The sequence below is a fragment of the Natrix helvetica genome (assembly GCF_964273705.1).
Source record: "Natrix helvetica genome assembly, chromosome: 2".
Taxonomy (NCBI): domain Eukaryota; kingdom Metazoa; phylum Chordata; class Lepidosauria; order Squamata; family Natricidae; genus Natrix; species Natrix helvetica.
The window spans coordinates 190439796-190457304 of record NC_138552.1 but is presented as its reverse complement, the minus strand read 5'-3'; the positions used below and the strand labels follow the sequence as shown (position 1 = coordinate 190457304).

At 37.5% G+C, this 17509-nt stretch overlaps 1 pseudogene across 1 annotated transcript in view; it reads left to right on the top strand.

The window, feature by feature from the left end:
• Positions 1-17509, top strand: part of LOC309388056 (amine sulfotransferase-like) — a 43206-nt pseudogene that overhangs the window by 14404 nt on the left and 11293 nt on the right. The window contains exon 3 of the transcript XR_014176851.1: positions 16155-16304. The product of XR_014176851.1 is annotated as an amine sulfotransferase-like (transcript). The remainder of the gene's footprint in view (positions 1-16154; positions 16305-17509) is intronic.

Sequence of the window (17509 nt, the reverse complement as noted above, 5' to 3'; positions counted from 1 at the left end):
CAGTGTTGATCAGTTGCTTCACAAACAGTGTTTTGATTGGTGTCAGGTCTCTATAGCCTCAGGTAGAGAAGGGCTATTTTGCACCCCTCCCTCAAATGTTCTTTAAAATGCAGAGTTTCCCAGCATTCCTTTAGGAACCTCCAACATGCAAACTATGGTTACTCATCCTGAAATGAATCCTCTTTACCTGGAGCTTCAAAATTTGCTGTTTGCTGAGAAAATGTATTTGTGATACTGTATTTTCTGTGCAGTTCACACCCCTGTATCTGGATGTCACAAAGCAAAGCCCACATTTTGTAATTAATCCTCATGCCCCATTTTAACTGGCAGAGTGCTGCAGGAGGCTGAGTGCTTCACGCCCCTTGGCCCTGTCCACCCAGCTATGCCCACCCAGCTGGTGATTAGGGCAGAGAACAGGTTGTTAAATTATTTGAATCCCACTATGAGGAGGAGGGGCGGGGAGAGGGAAGAGGGAGTGGGAGTGGGAGACAGAGAGGGAGAAGGAGAAGGAGAATTATGTACTTGAATGAAGTTGATGAGTTTGGAAAGAGTATGGAGAGGTAAAGCAAATGGTTATGGCTGTAGGCTAGATTTAACCATGATTTTAGTTCTTTCTTGTTTGTATTACTACTGTACTTCTGATTCCTTTTATATGCTTTATATAACATTGCTTGTTCACAAAGAAAAAAGCACAATAGATTTGGATACATATTGATTGGTTGGTTGGTTATTTCGTTTATACGGTACCCAACTAACTCACTGCAACATTTCTAGGCAATGGACATGAGATAAAAATGCAATACGAAGCTAGCCATACATAAATAAACCTTATTTTTATGTGATTTGAAGGCAAAAAGACAAACATGTACAAAAGGACAAACATGTAAGTATCTCTGTTGATATATTTAAAAAAAATACCAAGAAAACACATTAGAATAATACTGAGTCTATAAGGATGCAGAGAAAATCACAAAGTATTACATAAAAGGTCCATTATACAGTATATGTAACTCATGTGTGTGGGTTTGTATGTGTTTAGATGTCTGTATGTACATGCACTTATTTATATATACATATACATACATATGTATATGTTTCACCTCAAATTGATGAAGAAATAGTGGGAGGTATCTGTTATCCATGTTTTCACTCAAAATCTATTCCATTCAATTCAGTGCAGCATACTCTAAATTAAGAGTGACTACTAGGTTAAGAGTGGCTCAGTGGCTAAGACGCTGAGCTTGTTGATCAGAAAGGTTGGCGGTTTGAATCCCTAGTGCCGCGTAATAGAGTGAGCTCCCGTTACTTGTCCCAGATTCTACCAACCTAGCAGTTCAAAAGCATGAAAAAAATGCAAGTAGAAAAACAGGGACCACCTTTGGTGGGAAGGTAACAGTGTTCCATGCGCCTTCACCGTTTTAGTCATGTCGGCCACATGATCATGGAGAACATCTTCGGACAGTTCTGGCTTTGAAATGGAGATGCGCATTGTCCCCTAGAGTCAGGAATGACTAGCACATATATGTGAGGGGAACCTTTACTTTTACCTATAGAAATATTCCAAAAGCAAATAATTCTTGTTCCAGGATCATAGAGGTGCAGTACTTCAAATATGCAAAATTATTGGAAAAGAGCTGAGCAGCCAGGAAGTGGACAAAGTCATGGAGATGTCTACATTCAAGAACACGAAAGACGATCCTAGGGTAAACCGTATTAATGTCTATGAACAACATTTTGGACTAAAGAACATACAACATCTATGCAAAGGTAATACCAACAGAACAAAATCAAACTTTAGTCTTTTCCTCACTTGCATCTAACCATGGGACAAAAACAGTTCAAAACCCTTTTTTCTTTTATGTCCTCATGACATTGACCTCTTCTTGTCCCCAGCATATTCAGTACCCGTGGAAGCTCTATGTCATCCTTAGCTATTCCAGTGTTTAACCAACTTTCCATTTCCTAAGCAGGCAGGTTACTTTGTTCTGAGATATAAAAGAAATACCAGTTACTCAGAATGTGAAGCTGCAGGAACCTCTCCAGGAGGACAAAGAGCAGAAATGTACAACACAACTAAATCATGTGTAGTTTATACCTATGCATTTTCTGTATGCATATGCACCACTTCTTATGATTTATCACCCCAAATGAGTCAGGATATACCAGAATGATTTTATAATAAATATTTTCCAAGACAAATGAATACTTTGAATTCTGGGAGAAATATCTTTTGCAATGAGGAGAGAACAAAGATATGCTAATCAACAATGCTTAAACTGGAGAGAGAATAAAGGCTGACTTGCCACTTGTATTAACTGTCTGAGAATGATTGATATCACAGCTGCAAAAGGTGACTGCTGAGCTGTTTTCTTAAAAGGAATTTTTTTTATGGATCTCCTTGTTCTTCTCCCTGCGAAAGGAGGAGCCAAGATGGCGCCCCTCCGTCTTTGTTTTTGTACTTATAAATGAAGCCTGCCTTTTGAAACTACCTTTGGGGTGGAAAAAATCTCTGGTAAATGTCTTAATACCCCCTCTGAAGGCACTCTGGATCTCTCCCGTTACGTGGTCTTCCTGATTAATTCTGACTATTTGACTTTTCCTCTTTCTGGTGTACCTTCATGCCTTGGAACTGTGAAGGAGAACTAACTTTTTACTTTTGGATTTGCCTGCCGCCTGGGACCGACACAGTTGTGTCCTCCACTGACGCCATTCTCTTTGAAAAAGACTTATCATCTCTGAACGCAGATAAATGGGGCCCAAAAAACCTCCAACGGGCAAGTCATTCTCGGCTCCTCCTTCTGCCACCTCCAGTCCAAGCATGCAGCAGATGAAGATTACCTCATTGTTACAAATAGAAGGGACTGGAGAGAGCTCAAAAGAACTATCTGTTATCTAAATGTTTCAGGAAATTATGAGGGGTCAAAATGAGTTGAAAAAAGAGGTGACAGATCTTAAAGATGAACTCAGAGCTATACAACAACATTTAACAGAAAATAAACAAAGAATTGGGGTTTTGGAGGAGGGGGCAGTTGGATTGGGGGAGGAGGTCAAGGCAGTCCGGAAGGGAAATTTAGAATTGGATAACATTATGGCAAAAATAGAATTTGAAAGAATGTCCTTTTTTCTCAGATTCCAGAACCTACCAGAGACAGAAAATGAAGATCTTAAGGATATTATGAGTACAATTTTAGCAGAATATATTAAGAGAAATAAAGAACAGTTGTGGTGGGATATGGATCTGGTATACAGGATTAATTCAGCATATGCTAGAACACATAATGTTCCAAGGGAGGTATATGTTAAGTTTCTTAGGAGGAACAAGAGGGATGAGGCACTAGGGGCCCAAAGGGAGGGACCATTAAACTATAAAAATAAAGATATTATCATCTTAAAGCAAATTCCAAAAAAAATAAGAGAAAAAAGAAGGAAGTGTTCCCCCTTATCAAAGAAATTATACAATAAAGGAGTTTGGTTTAGATGGTTATTGCCAGAGGGAATGTTGATTTTTTGGGAGGGAAACAGAATTAGAATTAATACAGTGGAAGAGGCTGAAGCCTTCATAAAAAAACATAGTTCTCTCCTAGAGGACAAAAATAGGGGAGGTGGTGAAAAAGGTAGTAATGTGCAAGATATGAAGGAGGTGGGGGGCTGTGACTCCATCTGGGGACAGAGAGGAGGGAGCAATATCGAAAAGGCTCAGGTCACAAAAATAAATGCATTTGAAATATATTATGATAATTGTTGATATACTAGAAAGTGACAAAGAAAGAGATGACTGAACATATGGTTGATATAATGTAAAACAAGATTCTGTTTATGCTTTTATACGTTGTTTTTAACATTGTAAAAATTGTGAGATTTGGGGGGATTTCTACCACTAGCACGGGAGCTGCCAAAATTTTCTTTGTACCCCATTTTACCTTTCCCTATATATGTTCAAAAACCAATAAAATTCTTTTAAAAAAACAATGCTTAAATGATGAATAAAAAATGCTTTTGGAGCAGCACCTTTTTTCTTGGCTATACTAATTTGTATTGATTGGTTTTAAAAAAGAGAGATGGTGTTGGGGGAAAATACTCAAGAGATAACACATTTGATTATATGCTTAAATTCAACAACTGTAACTAGTACCCACTGATGCTATTACATGGGCTAAATCAGAATGTACAGGTTTCTATATCATTTAGTAAGTTTAAGAGCGGAATAAATTTTCAGTTGATATCCTATATTATTTTATTCCTTTTTTTCTCTCTCAAGTTCTTTCCCCCACTTTCCCCTTCTATTCATTTTAATCACTGCAACGTATGGAATTGCTTGGCACACATTATCATTATTATTCTTAATTCATTTGATATACTTCAGTAATAAAATATTTTTTTAAAATTAAAAAGTTGATCAAATTTATTTTATTTTACGTCTGATGCGATTAGACCACTATCAATGTCTTACAAACACAAAAACATCCATAGCATAAACACTGAATAATTACAATCATGAAATTATTATTCATAATTGTCTTAAAACAAGAGCATAGAAAGGTATTCTTCAAATCAGTATAAAAGGCTATTCAGAAAGGCAGAATTCTAACCAGCTTCAAGGCTGGGCCAAGCATTATCTCCAAAGGGAAATTCTCCTACACAACAGGGGCAGTAATAGAAAGGTATCGCCTCCCAGCCTGGGTCCAGGGGTGGGTTGCTGCCGGCGTTACTGCCAGTTCGCTTTGCATGTGCTTTGCGGTGCGAACCAGTAGCAACCCACCTCTGCCTTAGTCCTGCTCATCCCCCGGAAGTGGAGGGTTACCATTTTTTGTGTGTGTGTAATTCATGTTAGGCAGATTAATTCAGTTTGAGTGAAGTGGTTGTAGAGATAGCTCTGTTGTGATCCTCTTGAATTTTAAGGTACTTTAAATTCAGGGTGGACTTCAAAAATTTCAGCAATGGGTTTTCTGCTTGGTTGCTGGGTGGGTGTGGTTATGGAGGCTAACTAGGGTGTGGCCTAGTTAGCCTCCTGCACCATGGGGATGGGGGGTTCGCCTTCCTCTGGGAGGGCAAAAACGGTCTCCTCCGGGCTCCAGAGACCTTCCGGGAGGCCCATTTCCCCCCCTCCGTGCAAACCCTACACTTGCCTTGCATCCAAAAAGGGCTGTGTGGAGACTCCTGGGAGGGATGTGGTGGGGTGGCAGGGGTGGGGTGGGCGGGGCGGGGCCAGCCAGAGTGGATTTGGGGGTTCTCTGAATCAGCCATAATGTTAGATACGGGTTCTACCACCCACCCCTGCTTAAATTACTGTTACGTCCCAAGTGACCTAATTATCATACTATGATCTCATCACTAATTTTATAAACCAGGTTTTATTACTGTTGACAGAATGGAGCGCACCTGGCTGGATATTCTCATCATGTTTAAATTATAAAGTACAGCTTTCAGATCAAGCAGGCTTGCTTCATTTCAAATGTTAAATTCATTTTTAAACAAACCAAGTCATGTTCTATGTCAGTTCAACTTGACATAGTGTTAATGCTAAACTGAAGTTCAACTTCTCCCAGGTAATCTATCCATTCCTGAATAATTCATTCTCTGAGATTTAGTTTTCAGCACCATTAAGCATGTTTACTTCTTGACGTGGCAACTTTGTTCTGTTAAGGAGGGGGGGGGGATCAAAGTTTGGATCTTACAAATGATTCACTGGAAACCACATTTATATGGGTGTTAGTAAACTAAACCAATGAAAAATATTTGAGAGAATGTTTAAAGTCCAAGAAGCCAAATAATCATTATGAAAGAAGTTCTTAGAAAGAGTACTGGAAAGCCTGTATCTCTGAGCTTTTTGTCCTCATGATAAAAGGAGGAATAACAGGGGGGGAAATTACAGAGTTGGGAGGGATATTGGAGGTCTTTTAATCCAACCCACTGCTCAGGTCGGAGACCTTATACCATTTTAGAAAAAATGGTTGTCCAATCTCTTCTTTTAAAAACTCCGGTGATGGAACACCTAAACGTCTGGAGGCGAGTCATTCCATTGATTAATTGTTCTGTCAGGAAATTTCTCCTTAAGTTCTAGGTTCGTTCTTTCCTTGATTAGTTTTCAGCTGTTGCTTATTGTTCTGCCTTCAGGCACTTTGGAGAATAGGTGGACTCCCTCTTCTTTATGGCAGCCCTTTAGATACTGGAACAGTGCTATCATATCACCCCAGTCCTTCTTTTCATTAAACTAGACATACCCAATTCTTGCAATCATTATTCAAATGTTTTAGCCGCCATTCCCCTAATTATCTTTGTTGCTCTTCTCTGTGCTCCTTCTAGAGTCTCATCATCTTTTTATATCATGGTGATCCCAACTGGGTGCAGTATTCCAAGTGTGGCCTTACCAAGACCTTATAAAGTGGTACTAATACTTCACTTGATCTTGATTTTGTCCTTCTGCTAATACAGCCTAGGACTGTGTTGGCTTTTCTGGTAGCTATAGCACACTTTTGACTCATATTTAAGTGATTGTTCACTTGAACTCCAAGATTCTTTTCACAGTTACTACTGATGAGCCTATTCCATACCTGTGCATTTGGTTATTCTTGCCTAAATGTAGAACCATACTTTTCTCGCCATTGATTTTTATTTTATTAGATAGGAGGTAAGACTCTGCTATTCCTCAAGAAAGTAGGCTGGAATGGGATTATCAGGAGAAACCAAAGCAGCTTATTCTAGTGTAAGTGTGAACAGCTTCCAGTTTACTCCAGTGTAAGCATGAGCAGCCCGTCTTTCTGGAGGATCTTGTCCACTCCAAGGACAAAACATCAGACACAAACCAGGGTTTTGGTGAAGCAACTGGTTTCTTCAAACCTATCATTGTTGTAAACCACATTGTAATTTTAGTGATTAGAGCAGTGGAAAACATGATACATCCTGCGCTTTTCACTTGTCAGATTGAAATGGTGAGTGGTCCATCTTTAATTCCCTTTAACGGAGCTGTCTTCAACATACTAAGAGAGAGACTAAAAAATATTTCATAGACGGGAAACTTAAAGGGAAAAACAATCCTGGATGCTTGGGAAACTCTGAAAAATGAGATCATAAAAGCAAAAGGAATAAATAGTCCATCCCACCAAAAAGAGTACCATGGGAGACAGAACAGTAATGCAGGTCAAAATAGGCAAAAAATTGATAAGAGGACTGAAGAGGACTTAAAAGAGCTAGGATGGTTCCAATCTACAAAAAGGGGGTAAGTGGATCCAGAAAACTAGACACTGATCAGCCTAACATCAATAACAGAGAAAATCCTGGAAAAGATAACCAAGCAGGGAATGGGCATAGGATGGAATAGAATGGAAATGGAAATGGACATGGAAATGAATGGAATGGAATTCAACAAGGTATCCCAGGGCACTGCCAGGATTGATGGGGATTCTACAGAACATGTCCCAGATGCTAGTCTCATCTCTGTACCCACCAAGCATTCCATGTCCTTGATTTGCAACTAGGTTGGCATGCCTTTTGTGGTATGGTAAAAGTAAGATACATGGTTACTTCCAAAGACATTACGTAAGGAATGGATTATTAATAACATGGGAAAAAGTAAAAGGGAAATATTATTTATAAATACGAATGTGGCTTTCAACAATGGAAGCATTGACACATCCAAATATTAGCAACATGAAGAATGTTATCAGATATAAAGATATCTTAATAGAAAAGGGGAAACTAAAACAAAAGCAAGAATTTGAAGAACAAGGGATTGATATAGGTTGGTTTTCGCAACTGCAAATCAAAGCAGGGTATGAAAAAGATAAGAGGGAATATGGATTTAACTTGGGAAACTCAGAGTTGGACAAAATGCTGATGGGAACAGAAGAAAAAATAATTAAGATATTGTGTAGTTATTTATTAAGAATTAGACTAGAAGAAGTGGTCAAGGACACTATGTTAAACCAGGCAAAGAATTTTGGTTACACGAATGAGCTAGAAAAATGGCAGCAACTATGAGAAAGAAATTATAAACTAACCATGTCAACAGCCTATAAAGAAAACTTGTATAAAATATTTTATAGATGGCACATGACACCAGAAAAACTAGCTAAGATGTTTAAAGACATACTATCATATGTGGTGGACATGTGCAGAAGCAAGGAACTATTGGACTAAAATAAGAACATGGTTAGAGGAAATTTTACAACAAAAGATGGAGCCCAGACCAGAGACATTTGTATTGGATATCTTCCCAGAGAAATATAAGAAAGAAGAAACCTATTTGATTAAACATGTTAACTACAGCAGCGAGAATTGTATATGCTCAAAATTGGAAATTAAATAAGGTACCAACAGAAGAAGAGATGATAAAAAAAATTCTAGACTGTGCAGAGATGAAGAGATTGAAAATAAAGGGTAAAGAGGACTCGGTGTTCTTCAAGACATGGGGAAGATTTTATGTAGAGTTAGAGAAAGACATACAGAAAAGAAAGTAAGGGGAAGATATGGAACCCAGACAATTCACCATTAAGTAGAAAAGGGGGGAAAAGAGGAAAGAAAATAATAATATATAAGTATATATTCAAAAGTAAGATACAAATGAGGGGGAAAACATAATCAGGATAGATTTGAGAAGAAAAAGGAACAAGAAATGATATTCAATTATTTTTGGGTCTGTGGAAATACTACCCCAAGAAAATAAAAATTAAGAGCTGGAAGAGACATCTACAACAATAGAAAAAGAAGGGAAGAGAGGAGGAGAGGAGATGAAAAGAAGAGGAGGGAAGGAAGGTAGAGGTGAGGAGAGGAAGATGGAAGGAGTTCAAGTGAAAAATCACTTAAATATGAGTCAATAGTGCGCTATAGCTACCAGAGATGGTTCACATGTCCTGGGCATGCCTGTCATAAACATGACTGTGCAGAATCACAGATTTGCGTTTATCCATAAGAAAGCTGAAATTTTATACAGGGGGAGGGGGAGATGAAGGAGGCAAAGTTGTTCTGGGAGTTGGTGTGCAAAGCTGAAATGAAAACCTGCCAAGCAAGTTAATGAAAGTGTGTGCAAAGTTGAAATGAAAAACTGCAAAGGAAGGCTTAGCACTTATAGTCCAGGCAGAAGCCGAGTCATAAAGGAAATCAGCTAAGCAGTAAAGAGCTTTCCAAACATTTCCATTCAGGTCTCCCTCTCCACTTTTCTTCTTAAAAAAATAAACTCCTGGGTGATTCTTTTTCTCTGCTCTTCAACCTCCCGGTCATTCATCAAGGTAAGTCACACATTTTTGTACCCTCTTTACCTGCATAATACATTTAGCAAATTAGGTCATTACAGGGGAGATTGTAGGGCAGAGGTGGAGAATTTAGCTTCAGCACTAAATTTGGGGAAGAGGAAGGGAGAAACATCAACAAGTCTTTTCTCTCTCCAGGGTTTTTGCGTTGTTTCATTTTGTCCTGGGTGATGGGCCTCCCAAGTCTTCTTACATGCTTTTTGTGCTCCCTTTATCAACCTACATGGTTACCTAATGGCTGCACCTGAAAAAGCCAGATGTAAGGGTTTTTATTTTTTAATGCAACTTATACATACTATAGGAATAAAAAGTTGTCTGGTTCTTTTCTTTTACATCCTATCATTTACATAATCTTTTTTACATCATAGTTTCATTTTCACTTTCAGCCAAATTATTCTCTTCCATTATTTTTCATCTTTACTGTTATTTTTTCTTAATACATAAAAAAATATCTGCAATTGCCCCTTCAAAGTTACACCAAATTTTCATTTCTTATTTTCTCAAAATATTGGTATGTTTTGCTATAAACAGCATACATCCTCTAATTCAATTTAAACATAGAGAGCATTTCTTTCAAAAAATTTTCTACCATTAACAATATACTATCACTTCTTTATTTCTTAATTAGTTACATAACAATGACAATCCTACTACTATTCTCTTTAGTCTACTAATATAACTCTTTTTTCCTTTCTTCCACTTTAACCATTTTCTCTTGGGCTCTCAAAAATCCCACTTTTAATTCTTTTCCTTCTTCTCCCCCTTTTCCCTAACTTCTTCTTTTTCTTTTCCCTATTTTTGTGGTTCTCGTATCTTTTCTTCTGAGTATTTACTTGTATTCTTCTAGTAACTTTCCGCAGGGTTTTCCCTGTTCTCCTCCTTTGCTTTCTATTTCGTGGTTTCTTTTTTGGGAGATCAATCCCTTTGTTTACCTTTTCTTTCTGACTGTAAATCCCAGTGAAATCTTCTATCTGCATTTTATTTTCAGTTCTTTTTTCCACCTTATCTTCCTGTACCTCATTTGTGCCCTCTTTTTACCACCTCTTCTTCTATTTCGTGTTCTGTATGTTCCCTTTGATTTCCTAGCTTTTCTTTACCAATTAACATTTCACACACGCTTTTCAGCATCACAAATAATTCATCATACATCCAAGTCTCCATTATGCAAGTTTAACTATTTTAGCAGATTTTTAAATTTTGGGGTTATACCACATTTAATTGCGAGTTTAGAATCTTCCAGATTCTGTTGCTCAGTTTTAAAATTAGTTCAGTCCAGGTCCTAGTTAAAGTTTTCTTTCTCTTCACAGCTGTAGATAGTTTCAGTCAAAACAATGTTGCAAAGACTCCTTAACGATTCTCACGTTTCAAAGTCTCTTCCTGAATCCAAGGTCACACTGCAGCTGCAACTCTCTCTTTTTTCCCTTTTCTTTTAAAGCACTTTAAATCCACAAAAAAGAAAAAAAAGAAAAAGGACTTCCCTCTGTTATTATTATTACTTTTTTTTCTTCATTAGCTGGTGTGGTATTTCTGCTCGCCGGTAAATGGCTCTCTGCAAACCACAGTACAATCCCACAACTAGCTGTCAATAGCCATCCAAGTGCGTTTAATCCACAAAGAATAGAATCAGAGAAGGGGAAAAGAGACTTCCCCCTGGGCTCTTCCTTTCAGTTGTTAATTTTTCTTCACTTCCAAATTGCAGAAGACAAAATCCTCTGAGGCTTTGGTACTTAACCTCCTCTGCCTCCTTTTTTCAATAACATTCCCTGAAAGCTAGTTAGCTGCTAATTCTGCTCTGGGACCCTTTTTAAGATTAAGATCACCTTTTTCTTTTTTTTCTGTGAGTTGGTCAATCACTCACCCGGTTTCAACACTCTGGTCCAACACTGCTCCTGCACAATAACTTAGTCCAGATACCCCAGCTTTTTAGCAATCATTCAATTATGCCCTCCCCCCACTGCCGGTTTGAAGAGTTTTTTCCTCTGACTTCCTGAGGAACTGCCGGTTCCTCTAAGTCATCTGAGACATCCCTTCTTCTCCCCTGTCCCTCCAGGACAGGTTTCAATCGAAAGACCTCCCGACAGAGGTTTGTCCAGCTGGATTTCTGTGAGGTTTGGCAGAGCCTGCTTTTTCCCAGCTGGTCTCTCTGCGATGCTTCTGGCTTCTCCGTGTGACTGCCATTTTCTGAGCAGTGGACAGTGATAGTACAAAGAGAAGAGGAGAGGAAGAGGAATAAGCTCAAGACAGAGGTTTCCTGAAGCTGATCATAAGTGCTATTGAATTTATTGGATTCCATTGGATTGGTGACTATAAACTCTGTTTCTTGATAATAATGTACTGTATAGGCTTGTGAGGAGGAGAAGCTAAAGAGTAAAGATGTATATGTTGGATATAATTTAAGATGGACTAGAAGTGGATTGCAACAGGACTGGAACTATGAATTGTGTATTTGGATAATATCATAACTGTTAAGAGGTGATGGATTTGAGAAAAACTTTCAAAGCTGAAACATAGTAAAGGAACCTGTGCTGAGCAAGAAGAACAAGAGCCCCAGATGGTAGATATTGGACTGATAGAACTAATCAACTAGACTGTATAAAGAAATGATGCAAGACTCAAGACTTGATGGAATTCATTGGTTGAAGTGGTTGTAGAAGACAACATGGGGGGAAAGAGAACAATGTTGAAGGACTTGGGAGGATAATAAAACAAGAAGAAAGAAACAAAAGATGCATATATAAACAAAAACAAAATAAGAACTACATGAAATAGAATTAAGTGTAAAAGGTGATATAACTGTTTAACACTTATAGAATTTTGGTAATTTGAAAATAAGATATTTACACTCTACATATATATTACATATATGTTTATAAGGTGGTTTTAAAGTGTTATAAGTATCATTAGAAATTATATTGAAATTATAGTGTGTGTGTGTGTATATTTGTGTGTGTGTGTGTGTGTTTGTAGATTTTCACGGGTGTAGGTATGCTGGTTTTGTTGTATTCGGGTCTTTTTCCGTGTAAGGTTACACGGGAAAAGACCCGAATACAACAAAACCAGCATATATATATATATATATATATATATATATATATATATATATATATATATATATATGTGTGTGTGTGTGTGTGTGTGTGTGTGTGTGTGTGTGTGTGTGTGTGTGTGTGTGTGTGTGTGTGTGTATATATGTATGTATGTATATATATATATATATATGTGTTGTATTTGTGCTGATAAATATATATATATTACTCAGAGGATTATCACAGTAGGATATATACCCATTTATATTTATGGTATTTATACGTTTGAAGTTATTTATAAGGAGTTTTTATATTTTAAACTAAATAGCCTAAGGCACAGTGAAGATATTCTTATCAACATGGCAGAATTGTTGTTTGATATATATATAGGTGTGCAGTGGCCTTAAAACGAAACCTAAATGGTTAAACCATTACATGTTGTTTTGGAGAAATCTCTTCCGTGTGGAAAAAATGATGAGTACCACAACTATTACCAGGACAAGTTAGAAAACCTTCCCAAACCCTACATCTACTACTGCATCTCCATCACACCAGCATTCAATAGAGAGTATGTTGGGACCAGAAAAAGGAGGCTTAGCATCAAATATCCAGAGTATGCAAGCCATGCTCTTGATGATACAAGAAGCAATGACCAAAACACAAGAAGCAATAGCAAACCACCATGAAGAGACCAAATGAAATCATAAAGAGATCAAACAGGATATGGGAGAAATGAAGGGAGATATCTTTAGCTTTACCTTTATTTTTGATTTTTATACCGCCCCCTCTCCCCAAAGGGACTCGGGGCGGTGTACAGTAAAAAACAGATAAAATAGAATACAAACATACAAACATAAAGATATAAGAAGAATGGATGACAAAATGGAAAATATCCAGCAAGCTATTATTAAAAAATAAACAGAGAATAAAAATTGTAGACAAAAATGGAACAACTAGACAAAAAGATGGAAACAATGGAACAGAAATACAGACTTGTAAATCGAGATATTGAAGAATCTATTGTCTTTCTCGAGATGGAGAAAGCTTCCTTCTTTTTAAGTTTTCAGAATATCGTAGAAGAGAAGAAAGAAGACCAAGGTGAGAAGATGGCAGAACTTCTAGTGGATGCACTGGAGAGGGACAAATGGGATAGACGAAAAGATATAGACGAGGTGTGCAGAGTGTATACCAACTATGCACATAGACCCAGGTTAGCGAAAGAAGTCCATGTGGAATACCACCAAAGCATATATATGAGGACTCACTACAGTGTACATGGCAAGAAAAAACAAGAAAAGGAAACAAAACAAAAAGGATTGCAAGAAGAAATTAAAAGATTAGAATTAGATTTATAGTCCATGCCCCAAACAACAAGATAAAAGGAAAAATAGACCTAATAAGACACAAACTGAACCTGAACCATGCAATATATATATGCTGGTTTTGTTGTATTCGGGTCTTTTCCCGTGTAAGGTTGAGATTGTCTTTGCAACGTTTCGGCAGGATCACACCTGCCATCTTCAAGCTGTGGGCCCACATATATATATAGTATGCAAGCCATGCTCTTGATGATACAAGAAGCAATGACCAAATCACAAGAAGCAACCATGAAGAGACCAAATGAAATCATAAAGAGATCAAACAGGATATGGGAGAAATGAAGGGAGATATACGAAGAATGGATGACAAAATGGAAAATATCCAGCAAGTTATTATTAAAAATGAACAGAGAATAAAAATAGTAGAGACAAAAATGGAACAACTAGACAAAAAGATGGAAACAATGGAACAGAAATACAGACTTGTAAATAGAGATATTGAAGAATCTATCCCAGATGCCCAAAAAGATAATTTAAATTTGAGATTTATTATTTTACAATTGGAGACTATGAACTTTGGGTAGAAATTTGTAAAGATGGTGGAAAAAATATACACAACCCAAATAGCCAAAGTAAGAGGCAGAGGGGCTGGAAGCGTGTGTTCCTATAGTATCTTCCAGCCCCTCTGCCTCTTCCCTCTTCCTGGATTCATCAGACGTTTTATAAAACCCACAGCCTGTGCACACACACACACTCCTCTAGCAGCCCCTCAGCCTCTTCCCTCTTCCCCAACATCCTTCCCACCCCCACCCCAGCCACTCACCAGTTCTTTCTTCTTGTGGTTTTTCTTCTGAGAACTTTTCGGCAGCATGGTGAGGATGGGCAGGGCGAGTGAAAGAGTGAATGAGGGGAGGGAGCGTTCTGGTACGGGGCCTCCTGACCAACGGGTACAGGAAGGCAAGCTAAATTTCACCATATGGTACAGCTGTACCAGTCCGTACTGGTTGAAATCCACCCCTGCACAGGAGTTAGAAAATAGCAATGTATAGGTAGAGATGAACAAACATGTACTGTATAAATGGAAATGGTACATAATGAAGGATTGTAAATTAAGGAATGTATATAATAGTATCATATGTATAGACAAAGAGAAACTGAAATAAGGGAGGGAGAAGTGTATTTACAATGGATGTATATTGAGGTAGAAATGTACAGAAGTAAATTGCAAAAAACCTTTTGGCCTTTTTTAAAAAAATGTTTAAAAAAAAATTTTTTAAAAAGCAAAAGGACAGAGGAGAGATATTTTCAGACTTGCAAGAATCTGTGACTATAATTTTTCCACAAACGTAGCATTAGTACTCGTGGTTGGTGCTTCTTGTCAGGGTAATAACGATTTAATAGCTGACCATCTGCTGTTGTAAGGTTGTAAACCAAGCTGATGAAATGAGAATGAATCAGCAGGGTTATTGCACTTTAAGAAGCTGCCTATATAAGGGGGGGCATGTGAGGGCGTATCTCTCTCTCCTCATGTATCACTCTTCTTGTGTATCTCTCTGGGTGCTTCCATGCTATAGTTGATGATTGATTGCCTGATTTTGACTAGTACATGTATGTATATATTCCTTTTATATAAAACACTGTTTGAAAGACAAACTTCTATTTACTCTATTTTGCTCCTGTGACCATCTCAAAATGGTCACACTGTGCTCATTCTGACACTTCTTGTCTGAACTATCATGAAGAACTCACAATTTGCAACTCTCTGTTTCTGCATATCATTCGGAAATTTTCTCTCATCCTCATTTTGGGCAGCAACAATTCTCTTACATGGGTTTGTTCGCTTCCACAGCTTCTTCCGTATCTTTTCCCACCAAGCATTCTTTTTCATATTTCTCACATCCAGACACACATTTTATTCATACTTTTAAACAATTGTCTATATCCTACAGTCATCCCCAGATGGGCCTCTTAGATATAGACCTCTGTCATCTATCATGGTTTTCAAGTAATGCTTTTCTTAGTAAAATAAAGGTTACCTCCATCTCTGCCATTCTTGTTACTTAGGTTATTACTTAATCATCATGTTCTACCATCTTCTTTAGCTCTTTTTTAAAAAGGGACATACAGTGCTGATACAATGTTTGACTAAAGACAAACCTTCCTTAAATATTTCAGGAACAGGAATACAAAAACGTTGAAACAGTACTTTAAATAAATGTTGCTTTTAGACATGACACGACTGACTGCCAGAGATTCTATAAGACAAAGTAAGGTAAGAAAAGAATTGCAACTAGTATGTTCTGAGTACTGTAATTCAAACTTTCTCTTCTATGTAGAACTCTTAGATGGCAAGAATAGGAGCAAATGTACTCTTTCCAATGGAAACCTTCGTGAGTGAAAATTGAGTTCATGAAACTAATTAACTAAATAATTAGGTAAAATAATCTAATGATATATGTGTTTTTCTTCATGTTGCCAAGAATCATGATTTTGAAAGAATTGAATTAATTCAACATTGACTATTAATATAGGAATTATTTTCAATTTCTCTATTCTATCAACAGGACAAGCAATGGAGCCATCAGTGAAGGGCATATATCTACACAAAGGGTGTTATTTTGTACCAGTGGTGTCCTCACCTGAAAATATAGATTCACTGGAAAGTTTTGAAATCCGAGATGATGATACATTTATAATCACATATCCTAAATCAGGTAAATTCAAAGATGTCTTCCGAGGAAGAGTTGGTTTTGGATCCAGTACTTTTATTCAGTTTTTCAATACTTTGGTTGCTGCAATTGTATCGTGCTGTAAACAGATTTTAACATTTGGCATAGAAGATGAAATGCAGGTGAAATAAAGCTGCAAATCTGTATTTTGACCATTTTTAATTTTACTTTACAAAGCTGACTTTCTCTCATACAACATATCAAATATTTTAGAAGAAGTTGTCTTTAAGCATCTCTGAAATGTTTACTATAGGAAGATTGACTGAGTTAGAACATAAAATAATACAACTGGAAGGGACCTCAGAGGTCTTCTTGATCACTTCCTGCTTGAGCAGGAGACCCTATACAGTTTCAGAGAAGTGGATGTCTAGTTACTTCTTAAAAGCATCCAATAACGAAGCACCACAACTTCTGAAGGCAAGCTATTCCATTGATGGATTGCTAGCACTGTTAGGAACTTTCTCCTTAGTTCTAAGTTGCTTCTCTCCTTGATTAGTTTCCATCTATTGTTTCTTGTCTTGCCTTTGGGTGCTTTGGAAAATGGGTTGATCCCCTCATCTTTGTAGAAGTCCCTCAAATATTGGAACAGTGCTATCATGTCACCCCTAGTCGGTCTTTTCAGTAGACTAGACATGCCCAATTCCTGCAGCTGTTCTTTCTATGTTTTAGCCTACAGCCCCCGAATCCTTTTTGTTGCTCTTCTCTACACTCTTTCCAAGGTCTCAACATCTTTTTAATATTATAGTGACCAGAACTGGATGCAGTATTCCAAGTGTGGTTTTATTAAGGCTTTGTAAAGTGCTACTAGAACTTCACTTGATCTTGATTCTATCTGTTAGTGCAGCCTAGGATCACATTGGTACTTTGCTGTCACCACACATTGTTGACTCATATTTAAATTATTGTCCACTAGGACTTCAAGATCCCTCTCATAGTTACTGGGATTAAGCCAAGTTTCACCTAATCTGTACTTATGCAGTTGGTTTTTCTTGCCTAAGTGAAATATCTTACTGTTATCTATTTTGAATTTCATTTTGTTAGATAAGGCCTGGTATTTAAATCTGTCAAGGTCTGTTTGGATCTTGTCTTCCGGGGTGTTGACTATTCCTGCCATCTTAGTGTTGTCTGCAAATTTGATGAGCTCCCCTTCAATTCCCTCATCTTTATCATTTATGAAGATATTGAAGAGT